The sequence below is a fragment of the Cylas formicarius genome, unplaced genomic scaffold, assembly GCF_029955315.1.
Source record: "Cylas formicarius isolate icCylForm1 unplaced genomic scaffold, icCylForm1.1 PGA_scaffold_6__28_contigs__length_40554024, whole genome shotgun sequence".
Lineage (NCBI taxonomy): Eukaryota > Metazoa > Arthropoda > Insecta > Coleoptera > Brentidae > Cylas > Cylas formicarius.
In genome coordinates, this window is record NW_026844347.1 from 33,457,393 (window position 1) to 33,470,215 (window position 12,823).

General features: G+C 36.0%; 1 protein-coding gene across 2 annotated transcripts in view; it reads left to right on the forward strand.

Annotated features, from left to right (window-relative positions):
• Positions 1 to 12,823, forward strand: part of LOC132703893 (neuropeptide F receptor) — a 107,677-nt gene that overhangs the window by 92,292 nt on the left and 2,562 nt on the right. The gene's annotated exons all lie outside the window — the stretch shown is intronic.

Consider the following 12,823-nt stretch of genomic DNA (forward strand, 5'->3'; position numbering starts at 1 on the left):
AAAGTAAGAAAGATTAATGTGAAATGTGAAATTCTTGGTTTGACATCAGTCGAAAGCTATTTGTAATAATTAAGTTATTAAGTTTCACACATTTTTTGGAAATGTGGAAATAATGAAAAAGTGACAAGTTTTTGTTATGCATTTTAATGTTTTTAATAGATTACCTATAGTTTCCTTATTTTAAAAACGTAAATGATTAAAACCTCTAAATTTGTATATCGTTTTTTGAAATAAATAGATACAATTACTTAAAATACAATAGATTAGGGTTGGTCGAAAAAAATTGAATATTTTTTTTTATTGTCTAAATAATCATATCTTATCACCAATATCGCTAACTTTATTAATAATTTTTATAGGAAATTGATCGCTCTACAAATATGGTCTCTTATACTTCTCTTCTGAATTTTGTTATTGACTGAAAAACGATTATAGTGAAATGTTTTCAATTGTTCTTATAGGAAACTTAATGCTCTATAAAAATGATATCTTGAACCATTTTGAAGATATTTTCATTGGAATCCCAATGGGTACTTAAATTTATATTTTTAATCAAGATTTTCAATTTATTTATTGAATTAGTAAATTTTTTAAGAAATAACAATAAATGTTTTAATAGAAAAAGAATTCTATTCCACTATATGAAATTATATACCTTAATACAGTATTAATAGAAAAAGATATATTTTTTTGATTTAGTATATATTACACTCAGGAAGTAGTCTGTTCTTTGACAACTGGCAGCAAGTATTGAAACTTTTCTTAGTTTTTCGTCAAACACTGATTATATTCAGACTACTCCACGCTCTGCTGCGTCATTTACAACTTTGATTTATTTGAAATGCTATTCATTTTTCTTATAACTCTCATCTGACGCCCACAGTACAATGTCAACATCACGCAAATCATATAGTAGGGCAAAGATTCGAACAAATTCAATGATTTTTGGGAAACGTCTTGGGAAAAGTCTTTTGATCGATCTCAATGTTTTTACCCTCGAATATCGAGTGGAACAGGATCATCAAATAGTGATAAATTATCAATAAAATAGGCTTAATGATCTATGATTATTTATATATGAGACTAAAATGTAAAACTATAATGAGGATTATCTTTCCATTAATATTAAGAGCTCGTACATGGTAAATACTTTCTAGAGAGCAACTAGTTTTTGTGCCAAATCCAAAGAAAAAATCGTGTTTTTTTTACCCTAAGATACATAAGACACAAAAATAAATAAATAAATATATATATATATATATATATATATATATATATATATATATATATATATATATATATATATATATATATATATATATATATATATATATATATATATATATATATATATATATATATATGATGACACTATATTCCGGGATATCAACACTCGAAGTGTTTTCGGAGCGCGAGCATTGAAGATGCCAAGTGAGATTTTGGCGAAACGTCTGCAGGATTCCAGTCGGAGTTCAACGAGCGAACGGATGATATCCCGGAATAGTGTCATCACATTTTTCCATCCGTGAATCAATACGTGAGAATATATATATATATATATATATATATATATATATATATATATATATATATATATATATATATATATATATATATATATATATATATATATATATATATATATATATATATATATATATATATATATATATATATATATATATATATATATATATATATATATATATATATATATATATATATATATATATATATATATATATATATATATATATATATATATATATATATATATATATATATATATATATATATATATATATATATATATATATATATTCTCACGTATTGATTCACGGATGGAAAAATGTGATGACACTATATTCCGGGATATCATCCGTTCGCTCGTTGAACTCCGACTGGAATCCTGCATCCGACTGGAATCCTGCAAATCTTGCATCCGACTGGAATCCTGCAGACGTTTCGCCAAAATCTCACTTGGCATCTTCAATGCTCGCGCTCCGAAAACACTTCGAACACTGGGAGGTTATCGGCGGTGCGTGCGGTATTTATACTCTGCGCCGGAGATGGTAACGGTGCTGCTTGTGCGTGGGGGGAGGTGGCTCCGCCCCCTGAATTGTCGCGTTGTTAATTTCGCCCGATCGTAGTTGCGATGTCCCCGTTGGCTGCTGCGCATCGCTCTGCTGTTTGATTATCGTTCTCCACGTGTTGGATAAATGCAGAGCGTCGTCTCTCGTATTGAGGTGTCCGGACTTTTCTATTTCGATGGCCTCTCGTATAATCCTAGTCCTAAAATCAGGAATATTAGCTATTTGTTTGCAAGTGCCGAAATCAATTTTATGGCCTGTCTGATGTTGGTGCTGAAACAAAGCAGATGTTGTTTGTTTGTTTCTTATGGCTAAACGATGTTCCTCGAGCCTGGCTGAAATCCTTCTGTTGGTCTGTCCCACATACGTCAGGCTGCACGATCCGCATGCTACACTGTATACTCCTTGGTTTTCCAGAGTAATTTTTTGTTTTGGGTTTCTTAGTATTGCTCCGATGGTATGGTCAGGTTTGTATGCCGTTGATATGTCGTGTTTCCGTAATATTCGGCCGATTTTGTCAGTAACCCCCTTGATGTATGGCAGGACAGCGATCGATCTTCGTTGGGTCTCGTCCTGCACTCTCTGCTGCGGCTGTTGTTGTTTACTGATTGCCTTGCTGATGGTGCGCCTTTGGTATCCGTTTTGTTGAAGACAGGTACTAATTTTCTTCAGTTCTTTATCTCTGTTCCTCTCGTTTGTGAGCCTGAAGGACCGAGCAATTAATGTATTTGCCACTGCCTGTATCTGTGATGGGTGGTGATGAGATTTAGCGTTCAGATATCTATTAGTGTGTGTTGGTTTTCTATAGACAGTGTGTTCCAAGTGTCCATCTTCGGTCCTTGTGATGTGCACATCTAAAAAGGGCAGACTGTTATCCTCTTCAAGTTCTATTGTAAATTGAATCCTTGGGTGAATGGAATTCAGATGATCTAGGAATTTCAAAAGCTCCTCCTTGCCAAAAGGCCATACAACAAATACGTCATCAACGTATCTTGTCCATAGTTTTGGCTTCAGATTTGCCTTCTCTATTGCTTTCTTTTCGAAGTAAATCATGAAGAGGTTGGCAATCACAGGTGAGAGAGATGATCCCATTGCTGCTCCATCTATTTGTCGGTAAATTTTCCCGTTGTGCATAAAGTAAGCGTTTTTCAGGCAATGTCTTGACAGATCCATTATGTATGGCGGAAGATCTTCGTTTTCTTCTATAAGCAAGAGTGCCTCTTCTACTGGAATACTCGGGTAGAGGGATTTGACATCGAAACTTGCCATAATGTCGTCCTTGTCCATCCTGAGAGAACCTAAAATCTGAGTGAAATGTTCTGAGTTTTTAACATAGGAATCTGCCTTTTCCACTATAGGCTGAAGTGCACTGGCCAGATGTTTTTCCAGCTTGCATAATGGTGAGTTAAAGGCGCTTACGATTGGACGCAGGGGAACCCCGTCCTTATGGATCTTTGGGAGCCCGTAGAATTTTGGGCAACGACTCGATTTTTCCCTCGGAATAAGTTTCTTCTTTGTATCCTCGTTTATTGATGAATCGAGAATTTTGGACTTAGTTGTTTTTTCCAAATATGTCGTGGGATCTCTGGTGACTAGTTTGTATATTGGGTCGTTCAAAATATCCTCCAATTTTGCATTATAATCCGACGTATTCATGACGACAGTGGCATTTCCTTTGTCTGCTGGCATTATTAGAATGTTTTCGTTTTTGTTTAGATTCCTTAAGGCTTGCATTTCTTCTCTGCTTAAGTTTGGTTGGTTTGGATGCGGAGTTAATTAGGCAAGATGTCGCCAGAGTCTTAAGACAGTCAAAACCACCGCAACCAAACTTAAGCAGAGAAGAAATGCAAGCCTTAAGGAATCTAAACAAAAACGAAAACATTCTAATAATGCCAGCAGACAAAGGAAATGCCACTGTCGTCATGAATACGTCGGATTATAATGCAAAATTGGAGGATATTTTGAACGACCCAATATACAAACTAGTCACCAGAGATCCCACGACATATTTGGAAAAAACAACTAAGTCCAAAATTCTCGATTCATCAATAAACGAGGATACAAAGAAGAAACTTATTCCGAGGGAAAAATCGAGTCGTTGCCCAAAATTCTACGGGCTCCCAAAGATCCATAAGGACGGGGTTCCCCTGCGTCCAATCGTAAGCGCCTTTAACTCACCATTATGCAAGCTGGAAAAACATCTGGCCAGTGCACTTCAGCCTATAGTGGAAAAGGCAGATTCCTATGTTAAAAACTCAGAACATTTCACTCAGATTTTAGGTTCTCTCAGGATGGACAAGGACGACATTATGGCAAGTTTCGATGTCAAATCCCTCTACCCGAGTATTCCAGTAGAAGAGGCACTCTTGCTTATAGAAGAAAACGAAGATCTTCCGCCATACATAATGGATCTGTCAAGACATTGCCTGAAAAACGCTTACTTTATGCACAACGGGAAAATTTACCGACAAATAGATGGAGCAGCAATGGGATCATCTCTCTCACCTGTGATTGCCAACCTCTTCATGATTTACTTCGAAAAGAAAGCAATAGAGAAGGCAAATCTGAAGCCAAAACTATGGACAAGATACGTTGATGACGTATTTGTTGTATGGCCTTTTGGCAAGGAGGAGCTTTTGAAATTCCTAGATCATCTGAATTCCATTCACCCAAGGATTCAATTTACAATAGAACTTGAAGAGGATAACAGTCTGCCCTTTTTAGATGTGCACATCACAAGGACCGAAGATGGACACTTGGAACACACTGTCTATAGAAAACCAACACACACTAATAGATATCTGAACGCTAAATCTCATCACCACCCATCACAGATACAGGCAGTGGCAAATACATTAATTGCTCGGTCCTTCAGGCTCACAAACGAGAGGAACAGAGATAAAGAACTGAAGAAAATTAGTACCTGTCTTCAACAAAACGGATACCAAAGGCGCACCATCAGCAAGGCAATCAGTAAACAACAACAGCCGCAGCAGAGAGTGCAGGACGAGACCCAACGAAGATCGATCGCTGTCCTGCCATACATCAAGGGGGTTACTGACAAAATCGGCCGAATATTACGGAAACACGACATATCAACGGCATACAAACCTGACCATACCATCGGAGCAATACTAAGAAACCCAAAACAAAAAATTACTCTGGAAAACCAAGGAGTATACAGTGTAGCATGCGGATCGTGCAGCCTGACGTATGTGGGACAGACCAACAGAAGGATTTCAGCCAGGCTCGAGGAACATCGTTTAGCCATAAGAAACAAACAAACAACATCTGCTTTGTTTCAGCACCAACATCAGACAGGCCATAAAATTGATTTCGGCACTTGCAAACAAATAGCTAATATTCCTGATTTTAGGACTAGGATTATACGAGAGGCCATCGAAATAGAAAAGTCCGGACACCTCAATACGAGAGACGACGCTCTGCATTTATCCAACACGTGGAGAACGATAATCAAACAGCAGAGCGATGCGCAGCAGCCAACGGGGACATCGCAACTACGATCGGGCGAAATTAACAACGCGACAATTCAGGGGGCGGAGCCACCTCCCCCCACGCACAAGCAGCACCGTTACCATCTCCGGCGCAGAGTATAAATACCGCACGCACCGCCGATAACCTCCCAGTGTTCGAAGTGTTTTCGGAGCGCGAGCATTGAAGATGCCAAGTGAGATTTTGGCGAAACGTCTGCAGGATTCCAGTCGGATGCAAGATTTGCAGGATTCCAGTCGGATGCAGGATTCCAGTCGGAGTTCAACGAGCGAACGGATGATATCCCGGAATATAGTGTCATCATATATATATATATATATATAAAATGTTCACATTAAATTTTTGATCTGACTTCGAATAGTTTTAAGAGTGGCAAAATGAGAATTCTAAGCAACGAAACTGGATTTTCCATAAGTTATCAAACAAAAAAATTACTAAGGTTTTCAAAAATTTTGTTTGTTAGAAACAACTTTGGATTTGTAATTTAATACATAAATTACGTGCTTCCAAAATGTGCTGTGATTTGGTTACATTTCAAAAGAAATTCTACTAAATTTAATAATAATTAGTTTTTGACAATTTTTGCCAGAGCGCAATGGACGAAAGAAGCAAAATTTAAAATATCGTATGAAAACATAGAATCCATATAAGGAAATATTTCTTGGTACTACTTTGCTTTATGAAAAACTATGAATCCATTTACAGGTTCATATAGCTATTAAATATATCGAGGCGTGTGGTGATAATACAGGAACTTTTAAAACCCCATGAAAAAAAAAATCGTCTATTCAAATGAATCAAAAATATCTTTCGACATTCAGTAATCAACATGACCGCTGACAGTTCATTACTTCGATAGATTTTCTTTTGTTTATGGTATTTTTTGGCAGTATTTGCTCAAATTATGCGCAGGTCTCATTACAGTGTCAGAAAAAATAAATGAAGTGCATGGAGATCGCTTTTGAAAAAGAAAATTTCCCAAAATGCGGGTTAGTGTGTAAAATTTAAGCGCATACGCTGACGATCATTCCCTTCTTTACGCAAATGTCATAGCCACTTGAAGAATATCAGTTTTACATTATTAATGGTCCCTAAATTTTCTAATTGCCACATATATGTGAAAACTGTTTGCAAATTCTAGGATACAAATTGCCTGTACTAACAGAATTCATGATCCACTGGTATCCTTTTTACTTCTTTGCAAAACATCGATTTCTCGAAAAATGCCAGTTACACCTAAGTCTTAAAAAGAAAAGAAAATCATTAATTGTTAAATTTGTTGACATTCCTCTGCCGACCTTCCATTTTATTCAACCGCTACGAATGCGTTCCGTTCGGGCGAACACAAACTACAAAAAGAACTCGCGTATTCCGCAAGGACCGACCCGAACACCGCCATTGCACACAAAGAAAACGCCAACCACGCGAATTCTCTTCCGTTTTTGCCCGTGGCGGAAAATTAAAACGTTTTTGCGGGATGATCTAAAGCCAAAACGCATTTAAAGCGCGAAGAATGACTCGTTTTGCGAAAACTACCTCGGTATTTAATTGAAAATTTACGACCACGCGGGAATTTCAATCTTTCCCAATGTGCCGCGATTTGATTCGCAAATTGCCAGAGTTTACAAGCCGATTGTCACTCCAGAACGTAGTGTAACTTTATTAAAAGCCAGTTGTTCGCATCGTTGAAGGCAAACCGTAAAATTTTACGATTATTAAAGAGGGTCCTAAAACACGTTAACTAAGCCGAGCTCTATTTTATACGGTTACTGCCTATTTCTCCTAGTTTCCGTTCGTTTGGGGCCCTCCAGGCGTAGGTTTTTCTTGTCGTTAAAATTTTGTCATTAAAAGTTAAAACGGAGCTGGCAGACTAATGAAGCGGAAGTAATCGAATCTAATTTTGAATACGAGTCCAATTATGTACGTGCAACTATCGTAAATGTGATCTTGTCATAGTGTATGACATTGTGTTGATTGGATAACAAGATTCAATTGGCTGTTTAATTAACCATCCCTATTTCGACGCCCGTATGTAGAATTGTACGTCACTGGTGGTTGATAAACTCATGTTTCCAATATTATTATCGTTTATAATCTATTTACTTTATATTATTCTATTGTCTGTTTGCATTTGTATTACGCGAAAATATACATCTGAAATCAGCAACATACATCATCAGATCTATTTTACATAGTCTCTATGGGTGTGCTTCTAATGCACAACTCAGATTTCTCATCTGGATATGCATAATTTTTAATATAGGAAAATCATAGGAAAAGCTGCAAGAATAAAAAGTAAGATCTGGTTTCCGCGATTATGATCGAGCCTTAAATTAGGAACTTACGAGAAAGCACTTGAAGATAATGATGTAGAGAAAATAAATCTGAATCTACAGTAGCTTATAATTTTTTTTTTTTTTTGAGAAGAGTTTGGTTGAAGAGTAAAGTGTTGAGTGAATCGCTATGTTTATACGGCCATTTTATGAAATTCCAACTGATTTTTTTTTACTTTGTACATTCTGTATGGGTGAATGTTAAAATCACTTTATATAGAATCAACTCATTGCAGTTTTTTTGATGTGACTAATATAGAGACATTTAGCAGTGATGTGGAAGAGTGTAACACCCAACCTATCTATCAATCGACGAGGCTGTCACCACCAAATTATCACCACTTTCATCGCACAAAGGTTTAAAATCCACTTTTTCAAGTTACTCATTGATCCAGTTTAAATGGTATCGGTGATTGTTTAGTTCCAATTCGTTGAGTTCCAATCCATTGCGGCCCAATGTATGAAAAAAAGGCAAGGACGTTCCGAAGTCTTGACCTATTCCTCTTCCATCTGCGATGTGCCCTTATCCTAATGGCCAGGGCTCTGCATTCAAACCTTCCGACTTAATATGCCCCCACATCTTCCCTTCGACCTTAGAGAATAGTGTTTGTATGATCACTCGGGCTCAAGGGATTGAGCTCCTATTATTTTTAGTCTCTTTCCCCTTAGTGAGGCCCAGCTGGTTAGGAAATGAATTGGAGATTCCTGATATGGAAATGGAAATGAAAAAACACATACAACAGGTAATATGCAATACCAAATAATTTTGATTTCTGAATCATCTGCAGGTTCACCGCTAGACTGGAACGCTTTTATAGTTTTCAGAACCATGTGCAGGCAAGAGCATCTCTGTGATGGTCGTGCTTTGTGAATATTCATTTTTGTTTTGGTTAAAATAGAGATAAATACATTGATGAACCTGTAAACTCCTCAAAACAATCCATATAATGCTTAAATGATACCCTGGGGCGAAGTGTTTATGGTGCCTTAAAAATATTTTCAGTCTCTCTGCCAGTACTCGGTACTCAGTACCCAGTACTTAGTCATAGATCGAATAATGCAAAAGTAAAAGGTTCTGATTGTTTCTACATGACTGCTTAGTTTAAATTTTAAAAAAGTTGCATGTTGGTTAAAATTAATTTTTTCTTCCAAGTGAACGACTTGCCATTAAATTTAACATATAGAGGAAATATCTATCTCAGGAGAGTTTGATTTAAGTTATTTTCCTTTACACCATTTTATGAGCTGCAGCTCGCTCTTCAGCATACTTTCTGCTATTCTAAAGACAATCTATCAGCGGGTACCCAGACGAGCAGCATTCCTGAGCTCAGCCTGAAGTGTTGTCTTAGTAATTCATCCAACTTTGCCCATTTTATCCAAATGCTTTGACAAAATGTGGAAACATTTGGCTTCTTTACATTCACACGCTATATAATACTGATTTGAAAACTCTACTTCGCTCGTTTCACCCCTGACATTACCTGGTAATCCATGACCGGCAAAGAAATGTTGAAATTATAGCTAGCTGAAATTTTGAAACTTTACAATACAATTACGTATTCGGTGAAATGTTCCATTAAATGTTTCAGCGGCACCCTCGTATACTAGCTCCATTAAATTTAATTCCTTTCAATTTAATTGGGTCACACCGTTAAAGAATGACGACCCCAAAAAGGATGGCCCGTTTTTCCCGAAAGTAGGCTATTGTTGTTGCGTTTTGCTACTAATTGGAAAACCCATTTCAAAGAAATAGGATTCCCTAAGCTGAGCCGTTTCTTGAAAGAAAGTTAACGAAAAATATCCCATGAGAGTTTTAATTAGGCGTCATAATTCACATCGTTCTTACTAGTTGTTAATTATGTCAAACGGCTAGCTTGTATCCTTTGTTGTTTGAGAAAACTTTTCACAACGAGATTTGCCAATTTTAATGATAAAATATTCTAAAGAACCTTCGGTTCTGTGCAATTGCATTTTGAGTTATTTACGAAGAGTTGCTGACAGTCTTGAAAACCTACAGGCCCTGATGGACAAAATTACCCAGCGCAGCAGTCAATACGGTCTTGAAGTTAACGTAAATAAGACCAAACTTATGATAATCAGCAAAGAAAAATAACAGGAAGTCATCTAATTATAAACCAAGCTGCTATCGAAAGAGTGGATCACTACAAATATCTGGGAACCATCATTAATGAGGACTGGAATAACGCACATTAAATAAAAGCACGCGTTGGAAAAGCCAGATCAATCTTTAACCACATGGGTGCATTTTTCAAAAGTCATAACCTCACCCTTGACACTTTATGGTGCAGAATCCTGGACGCTCAACGAAACCACGGCCAAAAAACTGAACGCTTTCGAGATATGGCTGTACAGGAGAATGCTAAAAATCCCCCTGACGGCAAGAGTAACGAATAGGGAAGTTCTGAGAACAATGAAAAAAGACCTGGAACTAACGAACACAATTAAAACCCGCAAATTAGAATACCTAGGTCACATCATGCGGAATGAAGAAAGATACGGTCTGCTGCAGACAATCCTGCAAGGAAAAATCCTTGGACGAAGAGGACCAGGGAGACGCAGGATATCGTGGCTTAAAAATCTCAGGACCTGGTTCAACAAAACATCCACGCAACTATTCCGAATTGCGGCAGACAAAGTCCGGATCGCTATGATGATCGCCAACATTCGCAAGGGATAGACACCCTAAGAAGAAGAAGAGATACTACTCCGATGACAACTTAATTTTCCTTTACGAATTCCAACAAGCAAGCTTTCTTAAGTTTACCAACCAATTTAGGTTTATATTAGTTGGATTTTACTTATTATGGCAATACCATTTAAACGGTTTTATGTGAAATTTATTTGCAGTACCCTTCTCGATGTTCCGGGTTCATCAAGAAATATATATTCGGCAGATATTCCGCCGCATTTATGGGATACTCCTCCCGTTTTGTATCCTTTTCTTTATGTAGATCAATATATTTTTACGAAGTGCTTCGCTCTGTTGCCAAAAACCTTTTAGGCTGAAATGGGATAACAAATTGTTTAGACAAATGACGATGAGACAACAGAAAGACACGGTTTCATGGGGTTCGAATTGATTTATAAAATCCGACAGCCGACAACAAAATTGCCATTTGTCTAGACTCAGAGCCGGAACTGAAACGAAAATATGCGAGCATGGTGAGAGTTTAATGGCGTTATTGAATATCGTCTTAATTCACACCGATTTAATATTATTACAAAACGTACCTGGATATATCGCAATGCTTTTAGTCGGAAATGAAATTTGTACGCTATATCGGTATGAATCGAGTTCGATAAAAATTGGAAGCACGTTTTCGTGGCTATTACTAATAATTTTATGGTATGGACATTCTAGCATTCGAGTGTCGATGCCATAAATTGCGCTTGGTTCAAATAGGCAAAGGATAAATTATATTTCAAAAAGCAGATTACATCGGGATACGCCTCTATATATAAATTATAATAGTTTATATTAAGTCTTGACTAGAATGTTTATTTTCAACCAACTTCAGAGAATTTGTGCTTTATGGGTTGCTATTCAGCACATTGTGGGTATATCAAAAGCTATTTCCCTATTTTAGTAGATGAATATCGATAACACTTTCAAAAAGGATTCCAGAACAACGGTTTGCAATAACCATCAGCCATTCTCTTTCAATAAATTTTAACATTTAAATTTAAAATCTCTTTTTATACTCCACTGGCATCGTAATATTCACATTGTTTACCCTCCACAGACCAGTGTTTTGTTACACTATTAGACAAAGTTTGTTATTTTGATACGTCAATAAATTACAAAATATATATATATATATATATATATATATATATATATATATATATATATATATATATATATATTTTACCATGTTACTTTAACACTAGGATTAATACTAATATTTTTTTTATTTTATTTTTTAATTTAACTCTTAGAATGGTATATTATGCTACAAGTTGATAATCGGCACTTTAGTCACATTGGCACGAGCTAGTGTTTAATAAAACAGTGACTGAAGAAATTCATCAACGTGTTTCATACTTGAACAATGAAATAGTGACATGCGTTGATTAACTTTTATCAAAAAATGATGTTTAAGAACATAATGTTAGTGTCTGTCGTAATGTTTAAGTAATATGGTATATTTTATAATTTTTTTATAATTTGTTAACTTATCGAAATATCAAGCTTCTAATTTCTTTCAATGTGTTATGTAAAATATAAAATATATAAAGTATATAGTGGTACAATCTAATAATAATATTAATGATCTCTTCATTCAGACGGTAAATTTTACATCTCCTTAAATAAGCAACAGCTGTTATTTCTGCTGTTTTATTACTTAAATTGTCAAATTCATTTCTCAACTGAATCTCTCCTAGAAAAAATAAAGAATTAATCTTTGACTTCACCAAGAAAATATCACCCGCAATATCATATTAATATATTTAATTTATACATAATTAAGAATAATAATCAGGAAATCGTAAAAATAAATTGAAAATATTTTTTTCTACTCTCATCAGTAAAATACCTAATTACCCACCGATCGAGCGTGCGAGAATCGTCACTTAACCATGTCAGTTTCGTTTCCCATGAATCCCAGCCACTTCGGACATTTCCGGGGTTTTACCGCTCGGGTTTGGGAGCAATCGGATGTTTTTGGAGATATTTCCCACGCTTTGAATTTTGACGTTTGTCAATTCTGACAGTCATGTCAGTATTCGTGTTTTGCGAAAATGTACCCAAAAACTGACGGTCGTAGAAAAGGTATAGTATGCAACACGTTCGGTAAACATTTTAACTCACTCGTTTCCGCTCGTGTCAAATAAACTTGTGAGTCAAATGCCATTTACCGCACT